The sequence below is a fragment of the Myxine glutinosa genome, chromosome 9 (genome assembly GCF_964187855.1).
Source record: "Myxine glutinosa chromosome 9, kmMyxGlut1.1, whole genome shotgun sequence".
NCBI classification, from domain to species: domain Eukaryota; kingdom Metazoa; phylum Chordata; class Myxini; order Myxiniformes; family Myxinidae; genus Myxine; species Myxine glutinosa.
The window spans coordinates 143,520,463-143,541,994 of NC_136269.1; positions in this window are offsets into that span (position 1 = coordinate 143,520,463).

Consider the following 21,532-nt stretch of genomic DNA (forward strand, 5'->3'; position numbering starts at 1 on the left):
ACACGTTGACTACGACCAGAGAGGAAGTCCGCAAGCCATGCATGGAGATTTCCATGGATACCATAGGAGGAGAGTTTGGTGAGCAGAGCTGGGTGCCAGACCGTATCGAAGGCACGTGATATGTCAAGGGAGACAGCTCTGATTTCCTGTTTGGCATTGAGGACCTCCATCCATTGTTGAGACAGCAGAAGCAGCATGTCCAGAGTAGAGTGACCTGGTCTGAAACCAAATTGATGATCAGAGATCAAGCCATTGGAGAAGAGGAAAGATTTCATATCCGAAGCAATGATGGATTCCATGACTTTGCTGATAATTGGGAGCAGGCTGATTGGTCTGTAGTTGCAAGGATCTGTTTTTGCACCTTTTTTGTGTAAAGCGGTAATGTTTGCTGATTTCCAGGATGCTGGCAGATGACCTTGAGCAAAAGATAGGGTGAAAAGAACAGAGAGAGGGTGAGATAGAGCGGCAGAGCAGGATTTTAGGACCCGTGGGCTGATGCCATCTGGTCCAGTTGCAGAATCAGAGTCGAGGTTTGACAAAAACTCCTCCACCTTGTCAGGAGAGAAGGTCACAGAGTCCAGGAGCAGTTTGGTTCGACTGGGAAAGGTGGGAACAGAGAGAGATGGGTTTGGGACTAAGGATTTTGAGGCAAACACAGAGTTGAGGCATTCGGCTTTGTCACGTGCGATGGCAACTGTGTGGCCATTTGAGGTAAGGGAGGGGATGGAGGGGGAACAAACACCAGAAACGGATTTGACCAGACGCCACCAGGATTTGGAGGAAGGAGACAGGTTTGAGAGTTCATTCTTGAGTGAGGAGAAACAGTGCTTCCTGGCACTCCTGAGGGTAGACACACACTTGTTCCGAGCTTGGTGGAAGGAACTGAGATTTCCTTCAGTTGGATTAGCCTTCCAAGAGGCAAAGGCAAGTTGTTTCAGGGCAACTGCCTCACCACAAGATTCAGTGTACCATGGACGGGAGGAAGGGTAAGACAACTGAAGGCGAGATGGGATAAATCTGTGCATGAGAGAGATCAGTTTGCTTTGGAAGAATTCCCAGGAAGAATTGATGTCAGAGGCAGTGGAGATGGGAGACCAATCCAGACGATTGATGGCTGCTTGAAGACCGTCCCAGTCGGCCTGAGTGAAATGCCAGACTCGTCGACGCTGAGGAGGCTCTCTGAGAATGGCCAGAGAGATGTCCACTTTGACAAGCACATGATCAGAAGAACCGATTGGAGCAGAAGAAGAGCAGCAGACATTAGCAGGGAAGTTAGTCATAACCAAGTCTAGAAGAGAAGATACTCCATTGGCTGAGATCCGGGTCGGGAAATTGACAGATTGTGTCAATCCCAGTGAGTCACAGAAGTCCTTTGCTGAGGTGCCATGACTGGTGAGAGAGGAACCCACACCCAACCAGGTGGCATGATGACAATTGAAGTCACCACATATGAGGAAGAGAGAGTTGGGATGAGTGGATAGAAGTTGGTCCATGTTGTCAGACAGTGAAATGTAGATGGAGTCATCACTGTTTGGGGGACGGTACAGAACACATATGAACAAAAGGTGGGAGCGGAGAGGAAGCCGTAGCCAGAGGTACTCCTGGGGGTGAGGAGGAGAGAGGGCAGTGCAAGGAGAGTGAGGAAGAGAGTTTTTGATAAAGATAGCCACCCCACCACCAGGCCGAGGCTCAGGTCTATCATACCGGAGGAGGGAGTAACCAGGAAGAGATATTAAGGAATCAGAGACATCTTGAAGGAGGAAAGTCTCTGTTAAGCAGATCAAGTCTGGATTGTCAGAAGCAACCTGTATGGAGAGATCAGTCAGGTTTGAGCGAAGGCCCCGGATGTTTGAGGTCCATACCGTTAATGAAGAGAGAGGGGGAGCATCGGGTACAGGACAGGGGAGGGGAGGAGTAGGGTAAGATGAAGGATGAGAGGGGGAGGTAGGGAGAGCAGTTGTTAGTGTGTCAGCGATTGCAGAAGAGTTCCAAGAAAGGGAAGGATGAGGAGGATGAAAGGTTTGAAGGTGAAGGGATGAGGCACAGAGAGGGGTTGTTTGAGGGGGGGCAGAGGAAAGAAGAAGGTTGGGGGGGGGTGGAGGTATGAGATAGAAGGGAGACGAAGTGGGGAGGAGGCAGCTTTGAGGAGGAGGGGGGAGGAGGGAGAATTGGAGAGGAATGGTATGGGGGGAGATTTGAATGTGAGGGGTTGGGGGGGAGTTTTGAAGGGGAGGAGTGAGGGGGGAGTTTAGGAGGGGAAGGGCAAGGGGGGAGTTCAGGAGTGGAAGGGCAAGGGGGGAGTTCAGGAGTGTAGGTGCAAGGGGAGGGATTTGGATGGGAGGGGCAAGAGGGGAGTTTAGAAAGTGGATGATTAATGAAAGACGAACATTGAAAACAAATTGGGTTTGTTGTGATTTTCAAGTTAGCAATCCGGTTCAGAATGATGGAGGAGGGATGGAATGAATGTGAATTTAGACCATGTAGTGAGGGAGACGTATAAGATATTGAATTTATTTTTTTTGAGGTGGAATGAGTTGGAGAGGAAATTGAGAAAAGCCTTTTAAATAGGAAGAAAAACAGCGTGTTGTAAAATACCACTGAGTAAAACACTGAAGGGGAAAGGTTATACATATTTAAATAATATTTAAAGAGAACCGTGAACAATCTTATGTGCACAAAAATACCAACGGGGGGAGAGCCGAAAGGGACCACCACGAGTCACGTGAAGGGCAAACGGTGGATCGTGAAGGGCAAACGGTGAATTGTGTTCATTACACCATTTCTGGATCTGATGACTTGCCAGTAACCATTTTGTAAAAATGAATGTGCAGCATCTAACTCAATATGTCGAAATGTCACACACATCCATGCCCGTGGGATTCCCACGGGTGACCCCGCAAGTTTGCATTGACGTTCGTCGATGGACTCGTTCGCCCGTCTCATTCACTTTCTTGCTACATCCTGTTCAAGTCTGCGTTCTTCATCGATCGTCTCATTCATTTTGGAAACAGAAGTTTCCACGCAGTGCATGAATTGTTGCGATCCTCAAGAGGAAGTGTCTCGTAATCATCAAATGATAAATGGCAAGTAAATTATATTGTGGAAAATTAAAGATTTCAAATAAACCTATTTAAAGTGTATGCGCACATAACTAATAAAAAAAACGAAGAAATATCTCTCGGTAATTTCCTGAAACATATTTTACTTCCGGATACTGATGTTGAATGAAATAAAAACGAAGAAATATATGTCGGCATCATTGTTGACGTTTTTGTGACGACTGTCGTCAAACGAAAAAGTAATATATCTTAACGGAAAAGCAAAAGCGAATTTTTAATATATATCGACACGTTGCCATCGGTGTCATGTTGGGCGGTGTATGATACACCATGACGCGATTTTTAAAAATATATCTCTGCATTTTCCCGCGTGTGTGGAATGTTCTCAATTATTGCTGACACCGAGTCTAAAACCATCGATAAAAATGAAATCATATGGTGAGTTAGATTGGAGATAAAGGCGTGAGAGAGACTCAATGGCCTTGAAGTTACAGGCGTTTGAGAATTCATTTCGTTCTATAAACGGCAACTTTCATTCGATTTTCTTCCCGTTTTTTTTCAACCGAGTCTAAAACTATGTTAGCGACTGTGAAAAATGAAATGATTTATCGAATTTGATTTGAAATAAAACTGGGAGAGAGAGGAAGACACCACGGGCCTACAAAACAGGACTCAAAGCTATGCGAGTTAATAAAATGGTGGATATTTGTTTATATGAAGCCTCTCCCAGAATGGGTGGAGCTATGGGTGGAGCTACTCTGCAAACCGAGTAAGCCACACCCCGGACAGACACCCAACAGATAGACAGACAGACAGACAGAATCATCTACGGCTATTATAATATAGACTAGCGGGGTCACCCGTGGGAATCCCACGGGCATGGATGTGTGTGACATTTCGACATATTGAGTTAGATGCTGCACATTCATTTTTACAAAATGGTTACTGGCAAGTCATCAGATCCAGAAATGGTGTGATGAACACTTTATTTATTTCACATAATATGTGACTCCTCACTCCTCTCCACCTGACACTCTCCTGTCTCCACCTAGCACTCCTCTCCTCTCCAAACCCTCACATCCCTCTCCTTTCCAATCCCTCACCTCTCCAATCCCTCACACTCCTCTCCTCTCCAATCCCTCACACGCCTCTCCAATCGCGCCTCACACTCCTCTCCAATCGCGCCTCACACTCCTCTCCAATCACGCCTCACACTCCTCTCCAATCGCACCTCACACTCCTCTCCAATCGCGCCTCACACTCCCCTCCAATCACTCCTCTCCAATCGTGCCTCACACTCCTCTCCAATCGCGCCTCACACTCCTCTCCAATCGCGCCTCACACTCCTCTCCAATCGCGCCTCACACTCCTCTCCAATCGCGCCTCACTCGCCTCTCCAATCGGCTTTCCCCGTCTCGTTTCTCTCGTTTTTCTCCCGTCTCATTCTTTTTCTTGCTCCAAATCGGCCCATCTCGCCCGTCGGCCCGTCGGAATCGGAAATCGGCCCGTCTTGCTTTCGTGCTTGCACGTAAATAAATTGTGTTCATGACACCATTTCTGGATCTGATGACTTGCCAGTAACCATTTTGTAAAAATGAATGTGCAGCATCTAACTCAATATGTCGAAATGTCATACACATCCATGCCCGTGGGATTCCCACGGGTGACCCCGCAAGTTTGCATTGACGTTCGTCGATGGACTCGTTCGCCCGTCTCATTCGTTTTCTTGCAACATCCTGTTCAAGTCTGCGTTCTTCATCGATCGTCTCATTCATTTTGGAAATATAAGTTTCCACGCAGCGCATGAATTGTCACGATCCTCAAGAGGAATTTGTCTCGTAATCATCAAATGATAAATGGCAAGTAAATTACATTGTGAAAATTTAATATTTCAAATAGACCTATTTAAAGTGTATGCGCAAATAACTAATAAATAAAAAAACGAAGAAATATGTCTCGGTAATTTCCTGAACTCGGTAATTTCTCGGTAATTTTACTTCCGGCTAAAAATGTTGAATGAAATAAAAACGAAGAAATATATGTCGTTTTGTGACGACTGTCATCAAAGGTAAACGGTGAATTCACTCGGTTTATTCGGTTCGGCTCGGTTTAAAGAAAAAGCGATAATGTCGAAATGTTGACGTCTGTGTCATGTTGGGCGGTGTATGATACTTGTTGGCTGTTGGGCGGTGATATGGTGTATTTTTAAAAATATATCTCTGCGTTTTTCCGCGTTGCTGACACCGAGTCTAAAACCATGATGGTGAGTTATATTGGAGATAAAGGCGTGAGAGAGACTCAATGGCCTTGAAGTTACAGGCATTTGAGAATTCATTTCGTTCTATAAACGGCAACTTTCATCGGATTTTCTTCTCTTTTTTTTTCAACCGAGTCTAAAACTATGTTAGCGACTGTGAAAAATGAAATGATATATCGAATTTAAAATAGATATCGACACATTGCCGTCGGTGTCATGTTGGGCGGTGTATGATACACCATGACGCGATTTTAAAAAATATATCTCTGCATTTTCCCGCGTGTGTGGAATGTTTGTGGAAAATTAAAGATTTCAAATAAACCTATTTAAAGTGTATGCGCACATAACTAATAAAAAAAACGAAGAAATATCTCTCGGTAATTTCCTGAAACATATTTTACTTCCGGCTAATATGTTGAATGAAATAAAAACGAAGAAATATATGTCGGCATCATTGTTGACGTTTTTGTGACGACTATCATCAAACGAAATAGTAATATATCATAACGGAAAAGCAAAAGCGAATTTTTAATATATATCGACACATTTCCGGCGGTGTCATGTTGGGCGGTGTATGATACACCATGACGCGATTTTAAAAAATATATCTCTGCATTTTCCCGCGTGTGTGGATTGTTCTCAATTATTGCTGACACCGAGTCTAAAAGTAAAACCATCGATAAAAATGAAATCATATGGTGAGTTAGATTGGAGATAAAGGCGTGAGAGAGACTCAATGGCCTTGAAGTTACAGGCCTTTGAGAATTCAATAAACGGCAACTTTCATCGGATTTTCTTCCCGTTTTTTTTCAACCGAGTCTAAAACTATGTTAGCGACTGTGAAAAATGAAATGATTTATCGAATTTGATTTGAAATAAAACTGGGAGAGAGAGGAAGACACCACGGGCCTACAAAACAGGACTCAAAGCTATGCGAGTTAATAAAATGGTGGATATTTGTTTATATGAAGCCTCTCCCAGAATGGGTGGAGCTATGGGTGGAGCTACTCTGCAAACCGAGTAAGCCACACCCCGGACAGACACCCAACAGATAGACAGACAGACAGACAGAATCATCTACGGCTATTATAATATAGATATACTAGCGGGGTCACCCGTGGGAATCCCACGGGCATGGATGTGTGTGACATTTCGACATATTGAGTTAGATGCTGCACCTGCACATTCAGTTATATAAAATGGTTACTGGCAATAATTGATCACATCCACAAATGATGTAATCCACACAATTTATGTACTTTACATAACGTTAATAGGAATACATACATGCCCGTGTAGATGGGAAATACAGTTTGTTTGAAAGAAATCACAAATATCAGAAGAAAGTTTTAAAAATTTAGAACTATTCTCACTCAGAGTTAAACAACACCGTAATATTATGCGGTTGCTTCAACGTTTTCGTTGAATTATATGTCATCATTGTGAGATTTTTTTGGAATTTTTTTTTTTGAAATGAGATTTTTAGGCAAAACGGCAAAAAAGCAACAGAACAGCTGTGAAACAACATCAAAACAGCAGTGAAAAAGCATCAAAACAACAGTGGAAAGCGTCAAAACAGCAGTGAAAAAGCATCAAAACAGCTGAAAAAGCATCAAAACAGCAGTGAAAAAGCATCAAAACAGCAGTGAAAAAGCATCAGAACAGCTGTGAAAAAACAGCACTGAAAAAGCATCAAAACAGCAGTGAAAAAGCATCAAAACAGCAGTAAAAAGCATCAAAACAGCAACAATAGTCCGGTGATTTTTCAATCACCGCAACTAAATGTGTCGGAGTAATTAACTATTTTCCTTCGTGACCTCCTTTTGTTGCCTGAATGGTGTCACTGCAGGACCTCCGGGTAAACAACATTACGGGTGAAGATTCCACTGCGGCCATCAATTTTTCCCTGTTGGCCATTACTGACTACCTTTACCTTGACATCCTCAAATCGTTTAGCACGCGACAATGCAACATATAATTGGCCATGGCTGAAGACGGGTTCTGGTAGGTAAATCCCAACTTTGTGTAATGTTTGACCTTGACTCTTGTTTATTGAGAAAGAGAATGCCACACGAACTGGAAATTGATGGCGTTTGAGTACGAATGGTAGTGTTGTATCGGAAGGTGCAATACTAATCCTGGGTAAAAATGTGCGTGTTCCTTTGTGACTGCCAGAAATTATTTCTCCATCTATTATGTTTGGCAACAATCTTTTAACAACCAATCTTGCACCATTGCACAGTCCCTGTTTCGGATCAAAGTTACGGAGTAACATGATGACAGCACCATCTTTGAGACGAAGTTTGTGCAATGGCATTCCAGAAGGAGTTAATTGATTTAGGAATTCCATAGGATAATTTAGTGCCTCTTCAGGGTCATCACAGACAATGGAATCAGCGCTGAAGTACGTCTTTTCTTCCCCAGGAAATGCATCCAGTATCTCATCGTTGATCACAAATGTGGATTCATTCTTTGGACACAACACGGCTCGTTGTGCCAGCGCATCATAGTTTGAATGGATTTCGTTCAAATTACCAAAAACAGCCTCTGCTAAAGACATGTTGTCTTCTACACAGATACGATCAGGCAGTCGTATTAAATCTGAGTCAGGAATTGTTTCCACAGTCCCATTTCCAACCGACAGTAACCATTTTGAGAATTCTTCGTCATCATTAGCTCTCATGTTTGATTTTAAGTTCAGCAGTTTGAACTTTGGCCACAACTTGCTACGCTTGATGCATGTGGCGATGATTGCTGCAGGTGCAGCGCGAGGTACAACGGGCAAAACCTGCCTGAAGTCCCCACCAAGAAGTAAGACCTTTCCACCAAAAGGAATGTTGTTGCTGGTTACATCCCGGAGACATCGATCAACAGCCGCTAAAGCATATGCTGGAGCCATAGGTGCTTCATCCCAAATGAATAGGTTGGCCTTCCTTAGAGTATCTGCATCTTTACTCGTAGGTGATATGTTGCATGTGGAGTTTTCCAAAATGGGCACTGGCAATTTAAATCGATGGTGCGATGTACGGCCCCCTGCTAGCAATGTTGCTGCAATGCCCGAGTACGCCATTGGAAGAACCAAACGACACTGGCCTTGCAAGATGTGCAGAAGCGTATTATAGAGAAAGGTCTTGCCACTTCCGCTCGGTCCATCAACGAAAAACAACCGGTTGCCTGTGTACTGGTCCCTACAATGAACGGCCTGTAGGACCTCATCTACAATTTTGATTTGGTCATCATTTAGTAGTTGTCTGTTGTTTTCACCTTTTTCATGTTCATCTCCCGGTACATACTGATAATCATCGCTCGAAAGATCTTCAACAGTGTCTGGAGGTACTGGTAACTGAAATGCTTCCAAGGTCTGTCCATGTCTTAGGAGGAAGGACTGTATTTCTCGCAATGCCATGAAAATACTTTGTTCCAAGATATGGCCGCTGTGCACAAAATCTTCGCAAAGGTCGTTTTTATATTTTTCCCACAGTGCCGACGTGTCTGTTGGTGTGCAGAATATGCATAGGGTTGCAAAAAGAGATCTCAATTGTTGTGGCATGGCAAAGATAACTCCATCAGCTAAGGACCTGTCCCATTCTGTATCATCTTCTGTTAAATGTAATTTCCTGGCTGCATCCTTGTATGTTTCACAAACTGCTCCATCTACGGTTCTGAGATCTTCAAATGATGTTTTACCAGGGCAGTGCAGCAGGAGTACACGAAGATGAAAGCGCTCAATGTCCATAGGGCTTGCCGAAACCATGCGTCCGATAACCTTGTTGCCGCCCCGGCGTCGAAGTTTCCATGTCTTTTGTCCATCTTCAAATACGTAATATTTTGGAATGTCATGGTACAGATAACTTCGTGCCTCAGGGTCTCTCTGGTTTAACTGAAACCAAGCTGTAAGTGTTGTACCCCTATGTCGTACAATGGCTTCTTCCTCGTTACCATCCCTGAACACAACAGTCTGCAATTCAGGTAAGTGTACCGCAAGTCTGGTGATGGAATGGGACTGTTTGTGCATTTCAAATTCCATCAATCTCCATGCTGCCTCTGGGGCACTGACATATCTACAGTCCAAATAGGTCTTTATTTCGTCCACCTCCACTCTCCCGCGCTCTCGAATTTCGATGCTGGCACAGTCATGTCCCTTGTACACATATTTAAATAAGTACTTTATACTCTTTATGCTTGCGCAAACCTCAATGTTGATGTGTGCTCTGTACTTCTTCAGTAAATAAGCATTGAATGGGACGACATATTGGCAATCAACATCGGTTCCATGAACGGTTATGGTGGGTCCATTTGGGGGACGCTTGTAAAGGGCATAGCCATCTATGCTCGCAAGTGTCTCTGCAGCATACGCTTTTGGAAAGCCTTTACTGCACACTCCATCTTTCACACAAATCGAATGGCGATTTAAATTGCCACACGGACCATGTATCATGTGAGACTTCACCAAGGAATGGATCTCTGGTGACTCATTTGAATTAGGAATTTGTGCGGAAACAATTCTGTCAATGTCTTCAGCGGTACAAATTTTATCTTCTTGGCACAGCATGAGTAATATGTGGGCATGCGGTAGGCCACGCTTCTGATACTCGACGACGTAGAGAAATGCACGTACTTTGCCCAACACGTGCTTCTTCGTTATATCGTCGATTAACTCTTTTAATTTCAGATGAAACACGCGTGCCACTAAATCTGGTCTGCCTTCAGCTCGTTGGTGTTGGCCGATGTTTTCTTGTATCTCTGTCCATTTTGGATTACACGTGAACGTGATGAAAAGATCTGGTTTTCCGAATTTGCGAACAATGGCCATAGCATCTTGGTAGTTCTGCTGCATAGCTCTGGGACTCCCTGCAAAACTCGACGGCAAAATGACGATACGACCGACAGGACGTTGGTTATCAGCAGCAACGTTCTGGACGTGGTCCAGTAGTCCTCTGTATTCCATGGCTCTAAGGGTTTCCTGATTTTGTTTGAAGTATTGCAGTCGATTTGCTTCTGCCTTGCAATAACCGTCGACAACATACTGCTGGAACAATTTCCCCGAAGAATGGATAGTGCTGAATTCATTTCGAATAGCCAGTCGGTAGGCATAGAATTCACGATGAGTTACCTTGTTTCGAACCGCAGTCTGTCGCTGGTGAGGCATGTTTATCATCCATCCAGGCTCGCCATGTGGAAAGAGAATGGGATATGTCATGGGATCAATGTGAGAGGAAAGTGGAGAGAGATTGTGTAAGCCCTGGTCATGCAAATGAACCTGGAAATCCCTGTTTGCAGGTGGTTCACCATCTTGTCCACTAACGAAGACAGCAGCAATTTCATCAGCAGTTGGTATGTTGTAACGTCTTTGGTCGTCTGCACACAGTCGACGAAAATGCATTTCCAAGGTAGAAGGGAGGCGATCTTCAAGGACAGCTTTCCTGATTTCTTCCTGTTCACGCTCGAACATAGTCTTGTAACATGTGACATAAGGATTAACGTCAGATAGTATGTTGTGCAGTTCTGCCATCAATTCTTGCAAACATCTGTGATTCTCAGGTCGATTCATACGTTCCTTTGTAGCTTGAGCTGTATCCAAAATAAATAATTGTGCAAATTGTGCTTGTTCATGTACATGTGATGGATGTAATGGACCACAGCGATGGTAAATTTGACCGTGGATTTTGAAACAGTATGGTCCATTTCCTGGAGGAGATGAGATCTGAGCACCCATTGATGCAAAAGCTAATGCCGAATTGTAATTCCGGATATTGTCTCGGAAGTTGCGACATTTTCCATCGTCACCCTGATAAAGTTGTTGCAGTCGAGCAGGTACGGCAAATAGTGGAGGCAATTTAACTTTTCCCTTGGAACAACACAGTGTAAATCCATCCCCTTGTCCTGTTGATTCATTTGTGAAATGGTGTGCAGAACAGTACACACATGGTGACGTCATTGGACCGCATTTATGCTCTTGAACAATATTATCGGATACTTCGGCCGGATCCATTATGGCTGCGGTTGTATATGTTTGCTGAGCACTCCAACGTCTTTGTTGCTCAGCATGCCGTGCGAGTCTGTGTTGGCGTTCATCGACGGTCTCGTTCTCGCACCTCATCGTTGTTGCAGCAGCATCCTGTGCGAGTCTGTGTTCACGTTCGTCGAGGGTCTCGTTCTCCCTCCTCATCGTTGTTGCAGCAGCATCCTGTGCGAGTCTGTGTTCACGTTCGTCGAGGGTCTCGTTCTCCCTCCTCATCGTTGTTGCAGCAGCATCCTGTGCGAGTCTGTGTTCACGTTCGTCGAGGGTCTCGTTCTCCCTCCTCATCGTTGTTGCAGCAGCATCCTGTGCGAGTCTGTGTTCACGTTCGTCGAGGGTCTCGTTCTCCCTCCTCATCGTTGTTGCAGCAGCATCCTGTGCGAGTCTGTGTTCACGTTCGTCGAGGGTCTCGTTCTCCCTCCTCATCGTTGTTGCAGCAGCATCCTGTGCGAGTCTGTGTTCACGTTCGTCGAGGGTCTCGTTCTCCATCCTCATCGTTGTTGCAGCAGCATCCTGTGCGAGTCTGTGTTCACGTTCGTCGAGGGTCTCGTTCTCCCTCCTCATCGTTGTTGCAGCAGCATCCTGTGCGAGTCGGTGTTCACGTTCCTCAACTGTCTCGTTCTCCTGTCTCATTCGTTTTCTTGCTGCAACCTGTTCAAGTCTGCATTGACGTTCGTCGACGGACTCGTTCTCCCGTCTCATTCGTTTTCTGGCTGCATCCTGTTCAAGTCTGCATTGACGTTCGACGACGGACTCGTTCGCCCTTCTCATTCGTTTTCTAGCTGCATCCTGTTCAGGTCTGCGTTCTTCATCCATTTTGGAAATGGAAGTTTCCACGCACCGCATGAATTGTCACGATCCTCAATAGGAAGTGTCTCATAATTATCAAATGACAAATGGCAAGTAAATTACATTGTGAAAATTTAATATTTCAAATAGACCTATTTAAAGTGTATGCGCAAATAACTAATAAATAAAAAAACGAAGAAATATGTCTCGGTAATTTCCTGAACTCGGTAATTTCTCGGTAATTTTACTTCCGGCTAAAAATGTTGAATGAAATAAAAACGAAGAAATATATGTCGTTTTGTGACGACTGTCACCAAAGGTAAACGGTGAATTCACTCGGTTTATTCGGTTCGGCTCGGTTTAAAGAAAAAGCGATAATGTCGAAATGTTGACGTCTGTGTCATGTTGGGCGGTGTATGATACTTGTTGGCTGTTGGGCGGTGATATGGTGTATTTTTAAAAATATATCTCTGCGTTTTCCCGCGTTGCTGACACCGAGTCTAAAACCATGATGGTGAGTTATATTGGAGATAAAGGCGTGAGAGAGACTCAATGGCCTTGAAGTTACAGGCATTTGAGAATTCATTTCGTTCTATAAACGGCAACTTTCATCGGATTTTCTTCTCGTTTTTTTTCAACCGAGTCTAAAACTATGTTAGCGACTGTGAAAAATGAAATGATATATCGAATTTAAAATAGATATCGACACATTGCCGTCGGTGTCATGTTGGGCGGTGTATGATACACCATGACGCGATTTTAAAAAATATATCTCTGCATTTTCCCGCGTGTGTGGAATGTTTGTGGAAAATTAAAGATTTCAAATAAACCTATTTAAAGTGTATGCGCACATAACTAATAAAAAAAACGAAGAAATATCTCTCGGTAATTTCCTGAAACATATTTTACTTCCGGCTAATATGTTGAATGAAATAAAAACGAAGAAATATATGTCGGCATCATTGTTGACGTTTTTGTGACGACTATCATCAAACGAAATAGTAATATATCATAACGGAAAAGCAAAAGCGAATTTTTAATATATATCGACACATTGCCGGCGGTGTCATGTTGGGCGGTGTATGATACACCATGACGCGATTTTAAAAAATATATCTCTGCATTTTCCCGCGTGTGTGGATTGTTCTCAATTATTGCTGACACCGAGTCTAAAAGTAAAACCATCGATAAAAATGAAATCATATGGTGAGTTAGATTGGAGATAAAGGCGTGAGAGAGACTCAATGGCCTTGAAGTTACAGGCCTTTGAGAATTCATTTCGTTCTATAAACGGCAACTTTCATTGGATTTTCTTCCCGTTTTTTTTCAACCGAGTCTAAAACTATGTTAGCGACTGTGAAAAATGAAATGATTTATCGAATTTGATTTGAAATAAAACTGGGGGAGAGCAAGACACCACGGGCCTACAAAACAGGACTCAAAGCTATGCGAGTTAATAAAATGGTGGATATTTGTTTATAGCCACTCCCAGAATGGGTGGAGCTATGGGTGGAGCTACTCTGCAAACCGAGTAAGCCACACCCCGGACAGACACCCAACAGATAGACAGACAGACAGACAGACAGAATCATCTACGGCTATTATAATATAGATATATATATATATATATATATATATATATATATATATATATATATATATATATATATATATATATATATATATATATATATATATATAGATACATATATGTATGTGTATGTATATATATATATATATATATATATATATATATATATATATATATATATATATATATATATATGTATATATGTACGTGTATATGTATATATTGTCGTGTGACTACCCTCTGGTGAACACCGCAGGGTGACACGGAGGACCAAACGAGCTTTTAACTCCAAGGTGTTTAATTCAATGGATGGTAGGAAAGTTGATGCTGGAAATTGCTGGAAAAGCTGCAGATGGAGGAAATGTTGAGTTGGATCTTGGAGACAGCATGAAGCTGGAAAGTGTGAAAACATTGTGCTACCTCGGAGCCTGCTGAATGGAGAAGGTGGATCAGACTCGGCAACGGTTGCAAGAGTGAGATGAGCAATGGAAGAAGTTTCGGGAACTGAGTGGTATGCTGATGAGTAGGGGAGTGTCGTTGAAGCTGAAGGGAAAGGTGTATGCTGCAGGTGTGAGAAGTGTTATGATTTATGGGAGCGAGACATGGGTAATGAACGTAGAGCAGCAACGAAGGCTGGAAAGGGTGGAAATGCGAATGGTTCGGTGGATGTGTGGAGTATCGTTGAGAGAGAGGAAGACAAATGATGAATTGCGAAAGATTATGGGAATAGAGCCTGTGATGGATGCTGTGAAGAGGAACAGGTTGAGATGGTTTGGTCATGTGTTGAAGAAGGATGAAAGTGACTGGTTGAGAAGAGTGATGGAAATGAATGTCGAAGGAAGTAGAGGACGGGGAAGACCGAGAAAGACTTGGCTAAAGATGGTGGAAGAAGAAATGCAGGCAAGGGGGTTAACAAGGAGAGATGCAGAAAATAGGGCAAAATGGAGAAGATTGTCATGGGGACCGCAAGGTTAACCCCCCTCTAGCAGGGAAAATGGCCTTAAAATGCATGTTGTTGTTGTTGTTGTTTGTGTTTAATTCAATGGTGGACCTTCATTACACGCGAGGGAAGCAAGTGGGAGAGAAGCCTGTAAGCGCTTACCTGCATGAGTCCACCCGACGTCCTCGACCCTGCCATAAATCAACTCAAAGCGACACGGAATTAAAATACAGTGGAGCCTTGACTTACGAGTTTAATTCGTTCTGTGACCGAGCTCGTAACTCAAATTGCTCGTTTCTCAAATTAAATTTCCCCATTAAAATGCATTGAAATGCTATTAATCCGTTCCAGCCCGCCAAAAACCACACCAATTTTTTTTAAAATATACAGTATATATAAAAATATCTCGCGCTTTATATTTCACCTGTATGCAGCATACGAGTTGGCAGGATGGCCTGGACTGGAGGTACGCACACTTGACTCTAAAGTCTAAACTGTCCAGCCTGGGTTTGAATCCCGACCCAGCTATAACCTGTCATGGGTGAATCACAGGCAGGGTGATTCATCAATGTGTGTACCGCTAAACTGGGCGCCCCGTTTGCGTCCCATTAGTTGTTGGATGTTAAGGATCTCACCGTGTTTTCCACAAAGAGAAGGCGAGCTATCGCCGGCACTCTGAACAAGTTGTGGCCTGGCATGCTCTTCTCCTCTGCCGTTATATACGTCCTCCTCGGCACCTCGCTCATGTTTTTCGACGATTGCGTGTTTTATATCCAAGCACATCATCCTCTTCTTCTTCTCAGTACCGTGTTTTCCACAAAGAGAAGGCGAGCTATCGCCGGCACTCTGAACAAGTTGTGGCCTGGCATGCTCTTCTCCTCTGCCGTTATATACGTCCTCCTCGGCACCTCGCTCATGTTTTTCGACGATTGCGTGTTTTATATCCAAGCACAAGTTTTATATAAAACACGACGATTGCGTGTTTTATATCCACAAGTTGTGGCCTGGCATGCTCTTCTCCTCTGCCGTTATATACGTCCTCCTCGGCACCTCGCTCATGTTTTTCGACGATTGCGTGTTTTATATCCAAGCACATCATCCTCTTCTTCTTCTCAGTACCGTGTTTTCCACAAAGAGAAGGCGAGCTATCGCCGGCACTCCGAACAAGTTGACGGCAGAGATACTGTACTTGCACGGCAAGATAACCACGTGACCAGAACCCACCTGGTGGCGTAAACTCAAAATAACCAACATGCGAAAACAAAAATGCAGCGCTATACGGCAGAGATACTGTACTTGCACGGCAAGATAACCACGTGACCGGAACCCACCTGGTGGCGTAAACTCAAAATAACCAACATGCGAAAACAAAAATGCAGCGCTATATGGCAGAGATACTGTACTTGCACGGCAAGATAACCACGTGACCGGGTGGCGAAAGCTCGTAACTCAGATCTCGGCTCGCATTTCAAAGCAATAAACCGCCCGAGCGACGGCTCGTATCTCGAAAAACTCGTAAGTTGGGGCACTCGTAAGTCAAGGTTCCACTGTATTCAAAAATACAGGATTTATTAAAGAAAATGCCGCTCACAAAACAATGTACAATAAAACTATATTCCTAATTGGAGTGCTCCCACACAGACCTGAATACAGACAAAGGGAAATATAACTGAAAAATAAATATGTGTAGTTCGCTGCACGCTCCGCTCACTCCTGGCCTCGTTGAGAGGGCAGCGAGCAGGCAGCGCCTGTCCACTCATCGTTCTTGCTTGGGAAACCACAGTTCTCGATCCTTAGTTCTTCCTCCTCATGATAACTATCAAGATGTCGGAACACGACCGTTCGTGATGAATCTTCCTTGCGCAAGAGCAATAGCGACCATTCGCTATGGAATCCAGAATGAGAAGAAGCGAGAAGAGAAATGTCGGCACACGACTGTTAACCACTAGATCCAGAACCCCCCAAAAAATGTCCACCGCTCCAATTGTTTTGTATGCAAGGCTCTGACGTCATCCCACGACGTCTCTGTGTCTGCTCCTATCATCGAGTCCCATCTTACCAGTCCTTGTGCCAATCAAATCCCGGACAAGTCATTGCTCTTCTAGGTGTGACCTCATGAACCTGCCTGTCCTGTGTGCTCACCAAGTCGGTGTTATCAGCGATAGTGATCATTGTCTTGTTTCCGGTTGGTTTTTAATTAGTGTGGTTAATGGCCGATTTCTTATTAGGTGGGTGTAGTGCAGTGTCATAAGGAACACAGGTAAAGATTACAGAGGCAATTACGTACAGGGGATTAATTTAACCATAAGCCCTCGCTAATTAACAAACCCCACCCCTCTCATGGGGATGAAAACACAAGCTCTTCCACGACATACTGTCTGCACAAATTTCCTACTTATTACATGGGGTTTCTTCTTCTTCACGGCAGTTGGAGCACACTAATCTAAACACTCTACCTGACTCTAAGGTAATCATTGTCGACCTAAAAAATCCAAAGACCCCATAAGGACACATTACTTAGCTTTTATTAAACACATTTTTCGTTACATTTTTATTTTGGTTTTATTGTAATTTTCACCTTAATTTACAAGACGTTAAGACATTGTACACGCCATTCATGGTGGTGCAGCCGAAAGACCGACTGATGGACATCGGCTGCAAAGGCTTGATGACGGCGGGGTTGAGCTGGGGTGCGCCAATCGGCATCCCGGATTTCCACAACAGACGTTTTTGATTCACTTTTTGGCCCCGCCCCCATGAAGGGATTATAAAAGAGCCGTAGGGCAGAACCCCGGCACATTGGTTTTGGGTTTGGTTCTGTGCTTGCTTCATGGGGGCTTCGTGGTGCCTTAAGGAGTAGATGATTGGGCTGAAGTGGTGGCATTGACATTGGTGTGTCGAGCTGGGAGCCAAAGCCTTGGGCGGACGTAGCGGAGCACATCCATCGGGCCAGACCAAGCCACGCATACACATGTGTTTTTGATTCTTACACGGTAGGCTATCATCTCACACTTTCTTTTCTCAGCTTTCTTCATATAAAATCGGGATGGAGTGACCATCACTGATAACGCACCTTTTCAATTTCTCTTGCACCACACGCATCTACATGCATGACACGCACGACACCCTGCACATTCTACACTCACCCACCATAGACACCACAAGTATTGCTTCCCTTTTTTTTTTTTACCCCTACTTAACATTTGGGTTGTGGAAGCACAACTGTGTCTGTCTGGAAAGCAAGAGGCCATTTACCCTCATACTTTTTCCATCTTCTGTTCTTTTCTCCATCTTCGGATGGTCTGATAGGTACCCTGTATTGTGTATAGCCGGTAGGTAAGGCCTAGGATTAAGTCTGCATCTCGTCCATTTCCTTTGCTTTGTAAACATCGCTGCACTCTCCATTGCTTGCGATTGCTTGTACATTTTGGATCTGCATTCCCCCCATTGTTCTCTTTGCGTGCACCCTTCCCCCCACCCCCTGAACATTAATGTCCTTGAGTTTCCCCCTTCCCCAATCCCTGCCTTTGCTTGTCCCTGTTTGTAAATAATTAATCCCTTGTTGATGTTCCTTTCCAATCTGTCCGTGTCCATCATTTTCTACATTGATTCAGCGCTGCTCGCATGTAGCTTAGACTGGGAGGTTATAATTCCTCAACTAATTGGCTCATTCAGTCTGGTATGCATCAGCAGTAAGCCCGGCCACACTAATTAAGATCCAATTAATATAAGATTGGTGTATAGTCAAGGGAGCGTCCCCCGATCGGATAGCCGTGTTGCGCAGGTAAACGGTGGTCAGACGGAGGACACTGCGACCACATGATGGACTAATTGGTGTTCACGGTTGGCTAGCAACCTGCCGTGGTACGAAGTTATTTGTGCTCGGTAGCCTCAGGCCCGGTAGGTTTGAGGAGAACCAGGGATTCCCCCACGTAGTACACCCGAAACCTGTGGCCGTAGCGCGTAGCAGTATATACAGACTTGGCATTTAATATGGAATTATATTTTCTTGACTTGGGTTTACTTTCTGAACTCAGTATATCAATCTGGTGAGTTTATTGTACCCTTTGGTGATGTCTTTGTTGAAAGAACCATGTCACTGATTGTCTTTCGCAGCAAGAAGTCAATAACAGGATTATATCACAGGTGGCGTGACAAAATGTAAGGACAGGTACATTTGACGATTGGCTTCACAATCGGGTATATAAGGGTTGTTGCATTCTGTATTAGTGGAAAACAACTGCTGCACGTCTACAAAAGTTATTGCCGCTTCCTCTGGAGATGGTCCGTCAACTTGACAATGCTGTTTGTCATGGAGTGGTGGCTTTACGAAATTCTGGCATGAAACAGCATGCTATTGCTCGGCATTATGGCATCACTCAAGGTCAGGTGTCAAAGATCCTGAAACGAAATGCTCAGAGGGGTGTCCCTACTCCAATACCGAGGCCAGGACGTCCATGCAGAACCACAAAGAGAGATGATCGCCAGCTGCACCGGTTAGTCTGCAATGTCCATATCAAGTCAGCTAATCGGCTTAGGGCTGAGTGGCAGCAACTGACAAATGTGCCTGTATCCAGAAGGCTAGTCAACCAACGACTGGTTCAAGCAGGCTATCGTGCCAGGCGTCCCCTGGGAAAGCCACGCCTGACCAGACAACACAGCTAGCGCCGATTGCAGTGGGCCAGAGATCACCGTCAATGGCAGCCAGGACACTGGAATCACGTGACCTTCAGTGATGAGTCTAGATTTCTGGTCGATCGTCAATATGGCCACGTCTGAGTGCGCAGACAAGTGCATGAAGCCCACAACGAAGATTGTATAGTGCCAAGAGTCCAAGCTGGAGGTGGTGGGGTGACCGTTTGGGTTGCTTTTCATGCAGGGGGCAAAACTGACCTGGTTGTTCTGAATGGAAACCTGAACCAGTTCAAGTACAGGGTCATTCTGGAAGAAACATTGCTTCCATTTGCTCGTGCAGCCTTTCGAGTAAACTTTGTCTTCCAAGATGACAATGCACGGCCTCATCGTGCTCGCATGATCCAACACTTTCTTGCTGACCGTGGTGTAGAGTAGAGCATATGGAGTGGCCTGCCATGTCCCCGGATATGAATCCGATAGAGAACTTGTGGGCAGAATTAACGAGTCAAATCGACAACTTGGACCAGCAGCCGACCTCTGTGCGTGAATTGCAGCAGACTATTGTCACTGCATGGCAAGGAATTCCTGTCAAAACCTTGGCAAATCTCGTTAACAGCATGCCTCGACGTGTACATGCTCTCCTGAATGCTCGTGGGGGTTACACGAAGTACTGAACTGTAATTTTACTGTCCGTAATCCCAGTCATAATTTAGCTTTTGTTTTTGTTGAAATTTTTTTTGGCTAATGTGCAAAATAAAGAGATACTTCTGGAAAACGCACAGAAGTTTAACACAGTACTGTCCGTGAATTGAGTTCGATATCAGTTTACATCACTTTCAAGGATCAATTTATTTGCTTCGAAATGTCAAATGTGGTTTTTGTTTCTTTTAAAGGTCACATTAACAAAATCTCGAATAATTTCAACATAATTCCAATGAACTTTTGGTTCTAAGTCATCTTGAAAGTAAGTTCACCCCCACAAAAAAATATTCCATATTAAATGCCAAGTCTGTATAAGCTTCATGTAGACAAATTCCATTCATTTTTGTTGCATCATTTCTCATTTCTCCATTTTGGATACTTTGTAGATGCATGGCTCTGTAGATTAGATTTACAATCTTGCAAGAGTACACACAATAGGCAAACGTTTAGGATATTTGATGTCCACGTCTGAACGCTAGCTGATGGGGGCAGCCAGCTTGTGATATCATCGGAGAAGATGGTGTCTGAGAAGCACCAGATGACTGTTTTTTAGGCTGAACCAATTCTGTCTGAAATCAAACAACTTTAAAAATGGAACGACAATTTTAGAACGCATAGTCTAACCTCGTGCGTTCATTCTGTACAAAACTGCCATTGTTAACTCAATACGCTACTATTATATGGCCCACTGCTATTATGGCCAATATACCCCTATTATCCATGGAACCTGGTTTGGGCTTAGCGGTTAGGGTGCTGGTTTGGGATCCTGGGTTTGAATCCTGGTCGATCGCTGAATTAACACCAGGGGGGTTGACTCAGCCTGTCATCCTTCTGGGGAAAATTGAGTTCCAGTTCACTGGTAATTCCCTGTGTGTCACAAGAGGCGACTAACAGGGTTGGTGGCAGGAAGGGCATCTGGCTGTAAAACATTGCTTCAAAAAGGGGACCAAGGTGCCCAGAAAAGGCCAACCCCTGCTCTGCAGGGAAAAATGGCCTCTAAAGGTGGTTCTTTCCTCTTTTATACCCCTATTATCCATGCACCTTATTATGTTACATACATTGCCATTATCCATAGCTTTATTGATTATTGATTGATTATAAGGATATTTAACGACCACATGTGATTTCCCATTCAGGCTTATTGCGTCAATGAAGATGAATATGAAAATAATTTGAAACTATATTCCTCTTGGCTCGTCGATCATATGTATGAAGTTTCACATTCATCTGTTAAGCGGTTCTGGAGAAGGTTTTATTTACATTTTTGTTTTCAATCCAATATGGCCACCCGACCATGTGAAATTTAATGCTTCACTCACATCGGGTGGTAGATCAGATATAGGAGGTTTCCGGTTTTTCGTATAACGATTTTGATTCTACTTTTCGAATTATGACGTCATAATGAAGGCACCAATGAGTTCATTGTTAACAACACTTATTCCCCATGAGTTATTTACAATAAGCCACGTTTTAATTTTTTTCCATGGAGTGGTTTTGGAGACATAGAGGTCCATATGCTTTTGGTTTTCCAAAATAGCGC